Raw genomic sequence first — 8,271 nt, 5'->3', positions numbered from 1 at the left:
GTGTGGTGAGGGGATGTGCTGAGGAGAGGAGGAGGCCAGTGCCCCCTGTGTCTCCCAACCAGGGATCTGTGACTGACGGTCGTTCCTCACTTGGGACCAGCACAAGCCACCACCAACTTCAGGCAGGACTCCAGAGAAGGTCTGGATTCTAGAGCCTTGTAAGGAGCGGGTAACCAACCTTTGTATCGGTCCGTTTTCTCCAGAGAAACAGGTTTCTTTTCCAGGAAACCTGCTTTTGCTTGTGAGGCCTTCAGCTGATTGAATGAGGTCTAGCCACATTATGGAGGGTAATCGCCTTTACTTCAAGTCCGCTGATTGTAGAAGTTTACCCCGTCTACAAATACCTTCAGGGCCACGCCTAGATTAGTGTTTGATTGAACCACTGGGTGATGTAGCCCAGCCAAGCTGACACCTGAAAGTAATCATCACACCCTCCAATGTGTCCACTGGTGTGGTTTTGGGGTGCCGGTGCCTTTAGGGGAGCGAGCGTTTGCCCGCCTGTCTGTACGCAGGGCTGGATGCTGGTGTTCAGTAGGGATGGGACTGGATCCTCCCTGTCCTTCTCCACCCCTGCCTGGGCTCAGGTCCCCAGCACCCAAAGCTTAATCAGTGCCACAGTCTCCCAACCGTGGTTTCCAGCCTTTTCTCACACCACACCCAGCAAGACCTTCTTAAAAGCAAATCCAATCAGCTCACTCCCTGTCTCCCTAAACTATTTTGGTTGCCTTTCTCTTAGCACAGTTGACTTCTTTCCAGCCAAGCCACTGCCTGCAGGAACTACCAATACGTCCTCAAAAATCCAGGCCGCCTCATATCTTTGGGTGTTTGCTCATGCCAAGAATGCAACTTCTTTACTTATGCACTCTATCCTGTCTCTCTTTTATCTGTCACCCACTGCCTATGTACACACACTCAGACACACATGCATGTACACACGTGTGAGCACACACTCAAGAATGCCTAGTCTAGTGGTGTATCTAGACCTCCTCTATGAAGTCTTTCCTTGCCTCTCCTCGCCACCTTAGGACTAACCACTCTGTCCTTTTTGTCCTCTCATCCACTCACCCCGTGCACTTGCCCACCCTGGGGTCTGTATAAACTGCCAGCACAGGGCCTGGTACATCTTATTGCCCTGAGTTTTAGCTGTCTTCTGCAGTGATAGTGCATTCCATGGGAGTCTGTCTCCGGCAGGATCACGGGGCCAGATATGCATGCAGTCGGCTCTCAGTCAGTGTCTGTAAATGAACAGTGATGGAAGGAATGAGCAACTAAATGGATACATGCATGCGTGAATACCAAGCTTCCCCCAACCAGCTCATTTCTTTTTTTACCCTTTGAAGCATCCTGATACCTTCTCTTTTTTTTTTTAACTTAAAAAAAAAATTTATATTTTGAGAAAGAGAGAATGTGAGCAGGGGAGGGGCAGAGAGAGAGAGAGGGAGAGAGAGAATCCAAAGCAGGCTCTGAACTGCCAGCGTGGAGCCTGATGTGGGGCTCAGACTCATGAACCATAAGATCATGACCTGAGCCGAAACCAAGAGTTGGACGCTTAACCAACTGAGCCACCCAGGCACCCCAGAAGCTTTCTGATGCCTTCTAATTCCCACTGACAACCTGAGACTCAAAGAGGATGTTTGGATCCCATTAGGTCAGCCAGAATCTCACTCCTTCTCCCCACCGCTGGGCAGAGCAGAGGTGGGGGTAACAAATGCAATAGCTTGTGTGTGTCGAGCACTTACTATGTGCTGAGCTTTACATGGATTATTTTATTGAATACTTACAACTCTGAGGGCAAGTACTTGTATTATCCCCACTGTGCAGATGAGAAAACTGAGACTCAGTGACACAGCTAGTAAGGGGCAGAGCCAGGGCTTGAACTTGGGCACCAAGCCTGATTCCAGGGTCCCCCCTCAACCACCACACTAGACTGTCTCCCAGGGGGACATACAGTTGCATTGAACAATTTGGTGGAAAGCACTTTATTTAAATACAACTCAGACCACAATTTGATTTAAAAAGTATATTTTCACTTTTATTATTTATAGGTAATGTTGATGCATGATGAAGTTTCTTCTAATGCACTTATTTTTTATTGAGATATAATTCACATATCATAAATTCATCCTTTTAAAGTGTACAATTTAGTGGTTTTAGTATATTCATAAAGTTGTACCATCACCAGCCAGTATCTGATTCCAGAACATTTTTATCACCCCCCAAAAGAAACTACATATACCCACTAGCAGTCACTTCCCATTGCCCCTCCCTCCAGCCCCTGGCAATCACTAATCTACTTTTGTCTCCATTAGTTTGTTTATGCTGGACATTTTATATAAATGGAATCAGATATTTTGGGGCCTTCTGTGTCACTTTTTCACTTAGCCTGATGTTTCCAGTTTCGTCCGTGTTGTAGCATGTATCAGTAAATCATTCCTTTCCGTGGCTGGATAATATTCTATTGTACAGTAGGCTGGGTAATGACTCCCAAAGACATCCGTGGCCCATCCCTGGAATGTGATCTTATATGGCAAAAGGGATTTTGCAGATGTGACTAACTGAGGATTTGAGATGGGAAGATTATCCTGGATTATGATAAGGATAAGGATAAAAGCAGGATTGCCGTGTTGCTCTTTGAAGATGGAGGGAGGGGCTTCAAGCCAAGGAATACCCAGTGGCCGCTGGAAGCACCAAAGGCAAGGAAAGAGATTCCTCCTTCATAACCTCTAGAAGGCACAAGTCCTGCCTCTAGCCAGTGAAACCAGTTAAGGGCTTTCAGCCTCCAGAACAGTAAGATAATAAATTTGTATTGTTTCGGAAATTTCTGGTAATTTGTTACAGCAGTAATAGGAAACCAATATGATATGGATATAGCACATTTTGTTTATCCATTAATTAATAGACATTTGGGGTTTTCTTTTTTGCACTTTCTAGCCATTGTGAATAATGCTGCTATGAACATTCATGAACAAGTTTGTGTGTGGACATACTTTCAATTCTCTTGGGTCTATACCTGTGGTGGGGGGAATTGCTGGGTCATAGGGTAACTGTTTAACTTGATGAGCTTTGTTTTGCAGACTCTTGCACATCCTGAATGGCCAGCAAAGTTTCAAACCGGGCAAGCTGATAGCCGGGCAGACGGGGGAGATTAGCATACGGGAGCGGGAGCACTGCGGAGGGCAGGCAGTCTGGAAGTTCCAAAGAGCTGCCATTTCATGCATATGCAGCACTTTCCCAGAGCCAAAGGCAATGGGACTGCAATCACTTTTTTCTGTGTATCTATTCGAAGGTAGAAGCAGGTATGCGGTTTCCTAAAGCTGCAGCCGAAACAGTGTAGATATGCCTAATTTGGTAAAAATAAACAGTAAGGATTTCAAAGGACATTCACAACAGGCGTGATAAGGACAGTGTCTGTCAAGTGTCTTCAGACCCAGCAGTGGCACCTGAATACCTCCTGTGAGCCTCAGGCCAGGCCCTGGGATGGGCTCCCTCATATCAGTTTTTGGATTTAGTTCCCACAGAACCCCACGAGGAAGTATGGCGTTCCTCCATGTGTGACATTTGAGGATGACACAGAAGCTGAGCCAAGGGAAGCGTCTGCCCAGGTCACAAAACTGTTGTTTGAGGGAGTCCGAATTCAAACCAGATCTGTCTGCCTTAAATTACTTTTCTCTCCGTAGGAAAGGAGGACGTTTCCTTCAAGGTACTTGTTTGGGTTTGTAAGTACACACTCTGAGACGGCTTCGGCAGTCACCTGATCTAAAACTTCTCTGGTTCACGTTAGAATGGGAAGTCCTTCTGAGGGAAATGACGTAGAGACAAAAGTCTTGGAGCTCCCCACAGGAACTGGGGAAGACAGAGGAATTAAAGCAGTCTGGGAGTGGTTTTTGTTTTGCTTTTTTTGTTTTGTGTTTTCGTTTCTTGAGCACCCATCCCAAGCCAGGCTTCCCCTACAGTTGTCTCAGCATCCTTTGGAGGTACTTATTATCCGTGCTTCACAGATGAGAGGAAGGGAATATGGAGAGGTTACGTCCCCCCAGTGACCCAGCTGGAAAATAGTAGAGGCAGGATCTGAATCCAGGTTTGCTGATTGGAAAGCCCTTGCTATTTTCCCCACATAATCTTAACCACTTCTTGGTTTGGAATCTGAGACTCAGAAGGGATTAGGATTCTTCTTTCTGGGAAGCATGGCGAGGGACGTGAGGGAACAGAGAGGTCCAAGCCAATGCCTCGGAAGCCTACATTGACCTCTGAGTTGGTGTGAGTTTGGGAAGGAAGATGTAGACACACCAAGCTGGGAGGGACCAGAGAGACTCATCTGGTACAATATTGAAGCGTAGGCCCAGGAAAGGAGTACAACCTGGCAGGCCAGGATGCAGAAAGAGCGGGAGATTGGGGACCAAATCCTGCTCCACCTACTGGGTACATCTGGGTAAGAGATTTAATCGGGAGATGAGGAGGGCCCTGTGGCAATTAGAAAGAAGACACGTGACCGGGCAGCAGGTAGTCAGCATGCCTGGCCTTCCCAGGCAGCTGGGCTCTAACAGCTGAAGCAGACCAACACGTCCTCGCCGGGCCTTCTTGGAGGCTCAGATGATGCCCATGAGCCCACTGGAGGCTGGAGCCTTCTCCTTCCTCCATCACTGACGAGAGACTGGGTTCCCAGTCAGGCTCGCCAGACCCGGATGTCACAGACAGCAGGGTCTCCGGTGGTCAGTTCTTTTGGGCAAAGAGCTTTGCAGAGTCTGGAAATCCAGCTCAGCGTTTCCTCAGCCTGTAGCCCCATGAGACCTCAGGAACAAAGACACTGCAATCCCGCTGGCGGCTGCTTCCTTGTTGCTAAGCGACCACATATTTGATACTAAGTTCCTGTTGATGAAGCTAATTGCAAAGGTTAATTGTCCTCCCAGATGAAAAACGCTCCAGGAATGTATGCAGGAGTTGGTCTCTATGAACTTCTGAGAGAATGTGATTTTTGGGAAAAGCCTGTTTTTCAGACGGTGATGGCATCAGCACTTTGTTCTTCATGCTTTGTTCATTTCTCTGGGCCGAAGTTTTCAAACTTGGCAAAAGGGACTCTTACATGGAACCGCAACATATGTAAGAGGTCAAGGAGAGCTAAGGAGGTGGGTGGAGTCCCCAGAGCCCCGCCCACCATGAATCCACGCCCACTCGGAGCCCCGCCCACTCCCCCGCCTCCCTCCAACCCAGTGGCGTCCCTGTGGTGCTGGTTTCTGGCTTCTCCCTCTCCTTTCCTTTACTAAGCAGTGATACCCTTGAGAGGTAAAGCTGTGCTGTCTACCTCTGTGTTTGGAGTATCCAGCCTAGAGCCTGGTGCAGGGCAAGTGAACAGTGAATGCATCACTCATAAATGACACCCTCATGTGTCATGAACCAGGCTGGATCGCTAATGTGGATGCAGCTAAAATACTTGATTCAAAGATCATGGAATGCAGTTTCAGCACTGTTCCAGTTGCTGGGTTACAGTCCCTGGGGAAGCAGGTCATGGGCATGAGAACAGAGGAAATAGTGGGTTTTCATTTCACCTCCTGTACTTACTGGTTATGTGACCTTGGGCAGATGGCTTCATCCTCCTGGAGGCTCAGTTTCCTCATCTTTAAATGGGGATGATAGGGGCGCCTGGGTGGCGCAGTCGGTTAAGCGTCCGACTTCAGCCAGGTCACGATCTCGCGGTCCGTGAGTTCGAGCCCCGCGTCGGGCTCTGGGCTGATGGCTCGGAGCCTGGAGCCTGTTTCCGATTCTGTGTCTCCCTCTCTCTGCCCCTCCCCCGTTCATGCTCTCTCTCTGTCCCAAAAATAAATAAAAAACGTTGAAAAAAAAATTAAAAAAAAAAAATAAATGGGGATGATAAAACCCACTTTGTCTCTCAGTGCTGTTCTAAGAACTGGTGTTGACTGTATAAAATATATGGCCCTGTGCCTGGCAGAGCCGGAGTTCAATAAATGGTAGCTATTTTTTTCGTGTGTTGTTGCTTTCCAACAAGAGGCTGGAGTGGTCACTGTGGGACAGCCTGCCTCAGGCAGTAGGGCGAATTCCGATTCAATTCATGCATGCTCTGAGAAAAGACACGGCACCAAAGCCAGGGGCAGGAGTAGTAAGCAAAAAGGAGTGGAGGTATGGCTCTCCAAAGCATCTCCAGTGGCACCTTTTGCATTTCACAGTGAGGATTTAAGAGGGCTTTCCTTCCAAGAAGATGCTGAGCCTCTCATTAGAGGGGCTGTGAGTGGTGCTGGGTTGATCACGTGGGGGCCTGCTGTCGGCCCTGGCTCAGGGTCACCTGTGAGGACCAATGCAGGTGACAGCATCACACAGGGGCTTCCCAGGATCTAGGTGGAGCTCAGATCCTGACACTTCAGCTTCTGTCCGCCACACATTCAGCCCTCAGCACGTATTTAGGGAAGATGAGGGGGTCAGAGATGGAAGACGTGAGTCCTACTTCAAGGAGCTCATAGTCTAATTCAGGGGTTAGCAAACATTTTCTATAAAGGGCCAGCTAGTAAATATTTTCAGCTTTGTGGACCATATGGTCTTGTGCAGTTACTCAGCTCTGCCATTGTAGCATGAAAGCAACCATAGGCAATATGGAAATAAATGGGCACGACTGTGTTCCAATAAAACTTTACTTAAAAAACCAAGGTTACCCAAGGACTGTAGTTTGCTAATGCCTTAGAGAAAGACAAAGTGGTAAACAGATCTTTACAGGTGTCATCATGCAGATGTTACACAGGATATAGCAGGTATCCAGACAAGGAAAAGATATTTGCTCAAAAAACTTCCTGAATGGGGCGCCTGTGTGGCTCAGTAGGTTCAGTGTCCAACTTCAGCTCAGGTCATGATCTCACAGTTTGTGAGTTGGATCCCCACATTGGGCTTTCTGCTGTCAATGTCTGCTTCAGATCCTCTGTCTCCCTCTCTCTGCCCACCCCCCCCCCCCGCCATAAATACAACATTAAAAACAACAAAAAGAAACCTCTTGATGGGGTGCCCCGGTGGCTCAGTCAGTTGAGTGTCCAACTCTTGATATCAGCTCAGGTCATGATCTCATGGTTTGTGATTTTGAGTCCTGCATCGGGCTCTGGGCAGACAGTTTGGAGCCTGCTTGGGATTCTCTCTCTTACCCTCTCTCTGCCCCTCCCCCACTTTCTTTCTCTCTTAAAGTAAATAAATGAACTTAAAAAAAAAAGTAAAAAAAAAAAAAAAGAAACCTCCTGAAGATATCAGCTGGGTGGCTTTGGAGAAGTCCCTCTCTATATCTTAGTTTCTTCAGTGGGATATTAATATTATAGAGATCATAGCATAAATGTGTTATACACCTAACATACTGTCTAGGTCATTGTTATATCCATAAGCTAACTCAATAAATGTCAGCAATAATAATAGCTAATGTTTTTGAGGGCCTTTCATATGCTAGCCACTCTTTCATGCACTCTCTCTATATTATCTTATTTAAATCTCATAACTATACTGTGAGAGATCTATAATCCCTCCAAGAAGATGCTGAGCCTCTCGTTAGAGGCTCTGTATGAGAGATGTATAATCATTCTTCCCATTTGACATATGATAAGACAAAGGCACAAGGAGATCAAATAAATCTGGTAAAGGCACAGCCAGGACTTAAAGGCAAATTCCTGAGCCAGAACTCTAGCTACTGCACTCACAATAACCACTGACAGTATATATTAGGACCCAGTCAAGCCAAGACGGACAATTGCTGGTCAGCAGGCATGTTTCTGTGGGCAGTGGGTCATGGGCTTCATTGCTTGCCCTCTGGCAGCAAAGCCTGAACCTAAGTCTCTGAGTGATGCCCACACCCTATTACCGTGACACCCAATGGGTCATTTCAACCACGTTTGCCTCAAGGACTCAAGGGCACAGATGTGTGGTGGTGTCTTCCAACCCTCTGTACCTGGCAGTACAGTGAGCTTATCATGTCAAGCTTCACTCCTTCCCTATACTTTCTCCCCTTATGTCTAATCACCAGCTACCCTCAAAAACAAGCAAACAAAATATATGGAGTCCTGTAAGGATGGGCAATGATATCCTCACTCACCATTTTGGACTCATTTCTTTAGAGTTAAAGTTTCATGCTGTGCCCACAGTGGGAGCAAATTAGCCAACTCTATCAAGAAATAGAGGCATAAACACTGTGGACTAAGGATGCCTTTGTCCACTTCTTGACTGATGGTCTCCCAGGGATCGGACCATCTCACTTGCAATCTATGCTTTTAGCAGCTAATTGCATTTCTTAACCAT

At 47.1% G+C, this 8,271-nt stretch overlaps 1 long non-coding RNA gene across 1 annotated transcript; it reads left to right on the top strand.

The window, feature by feature from the left end:
- The first annotated feature begins 6 nt into the window (after window positions 1–6).
- Window positions 7–3,387, top strand: LOC121018301 (uncharacterized). Its single transcript, XR_005785121.1, has 2 exons — window positions 7–139; window positions 3,075–3,387. It is a non-coding gene; the product is annotated as an uncharacterized LOC121018301 (long non-coding RNA).
- The last annotated feature ends 4,884 nt before the right edge of the window (window positions 3,388–8,271 follow it).

Source organism: Herpailurus yagouaroundi, unplaced genomic scaffold, assembly GCF_014898765.1.
Source record: "Herpailurus yagouaroundi ecotype Mexico unplaced genomic scaffold, PumYag 218, whole genome shotgun sequence".
Lineage (NCBI taxonomy): Eukaryota > Metazoa > Chordata > Mammalia > Carnivora > Felidae > Herpailurus > Herpailurus yagouaroundi.
Note: the sequence above shows the minus strand (reverse complement) of the source record. Positions and strands in the feature narration are given on the sequence as shown.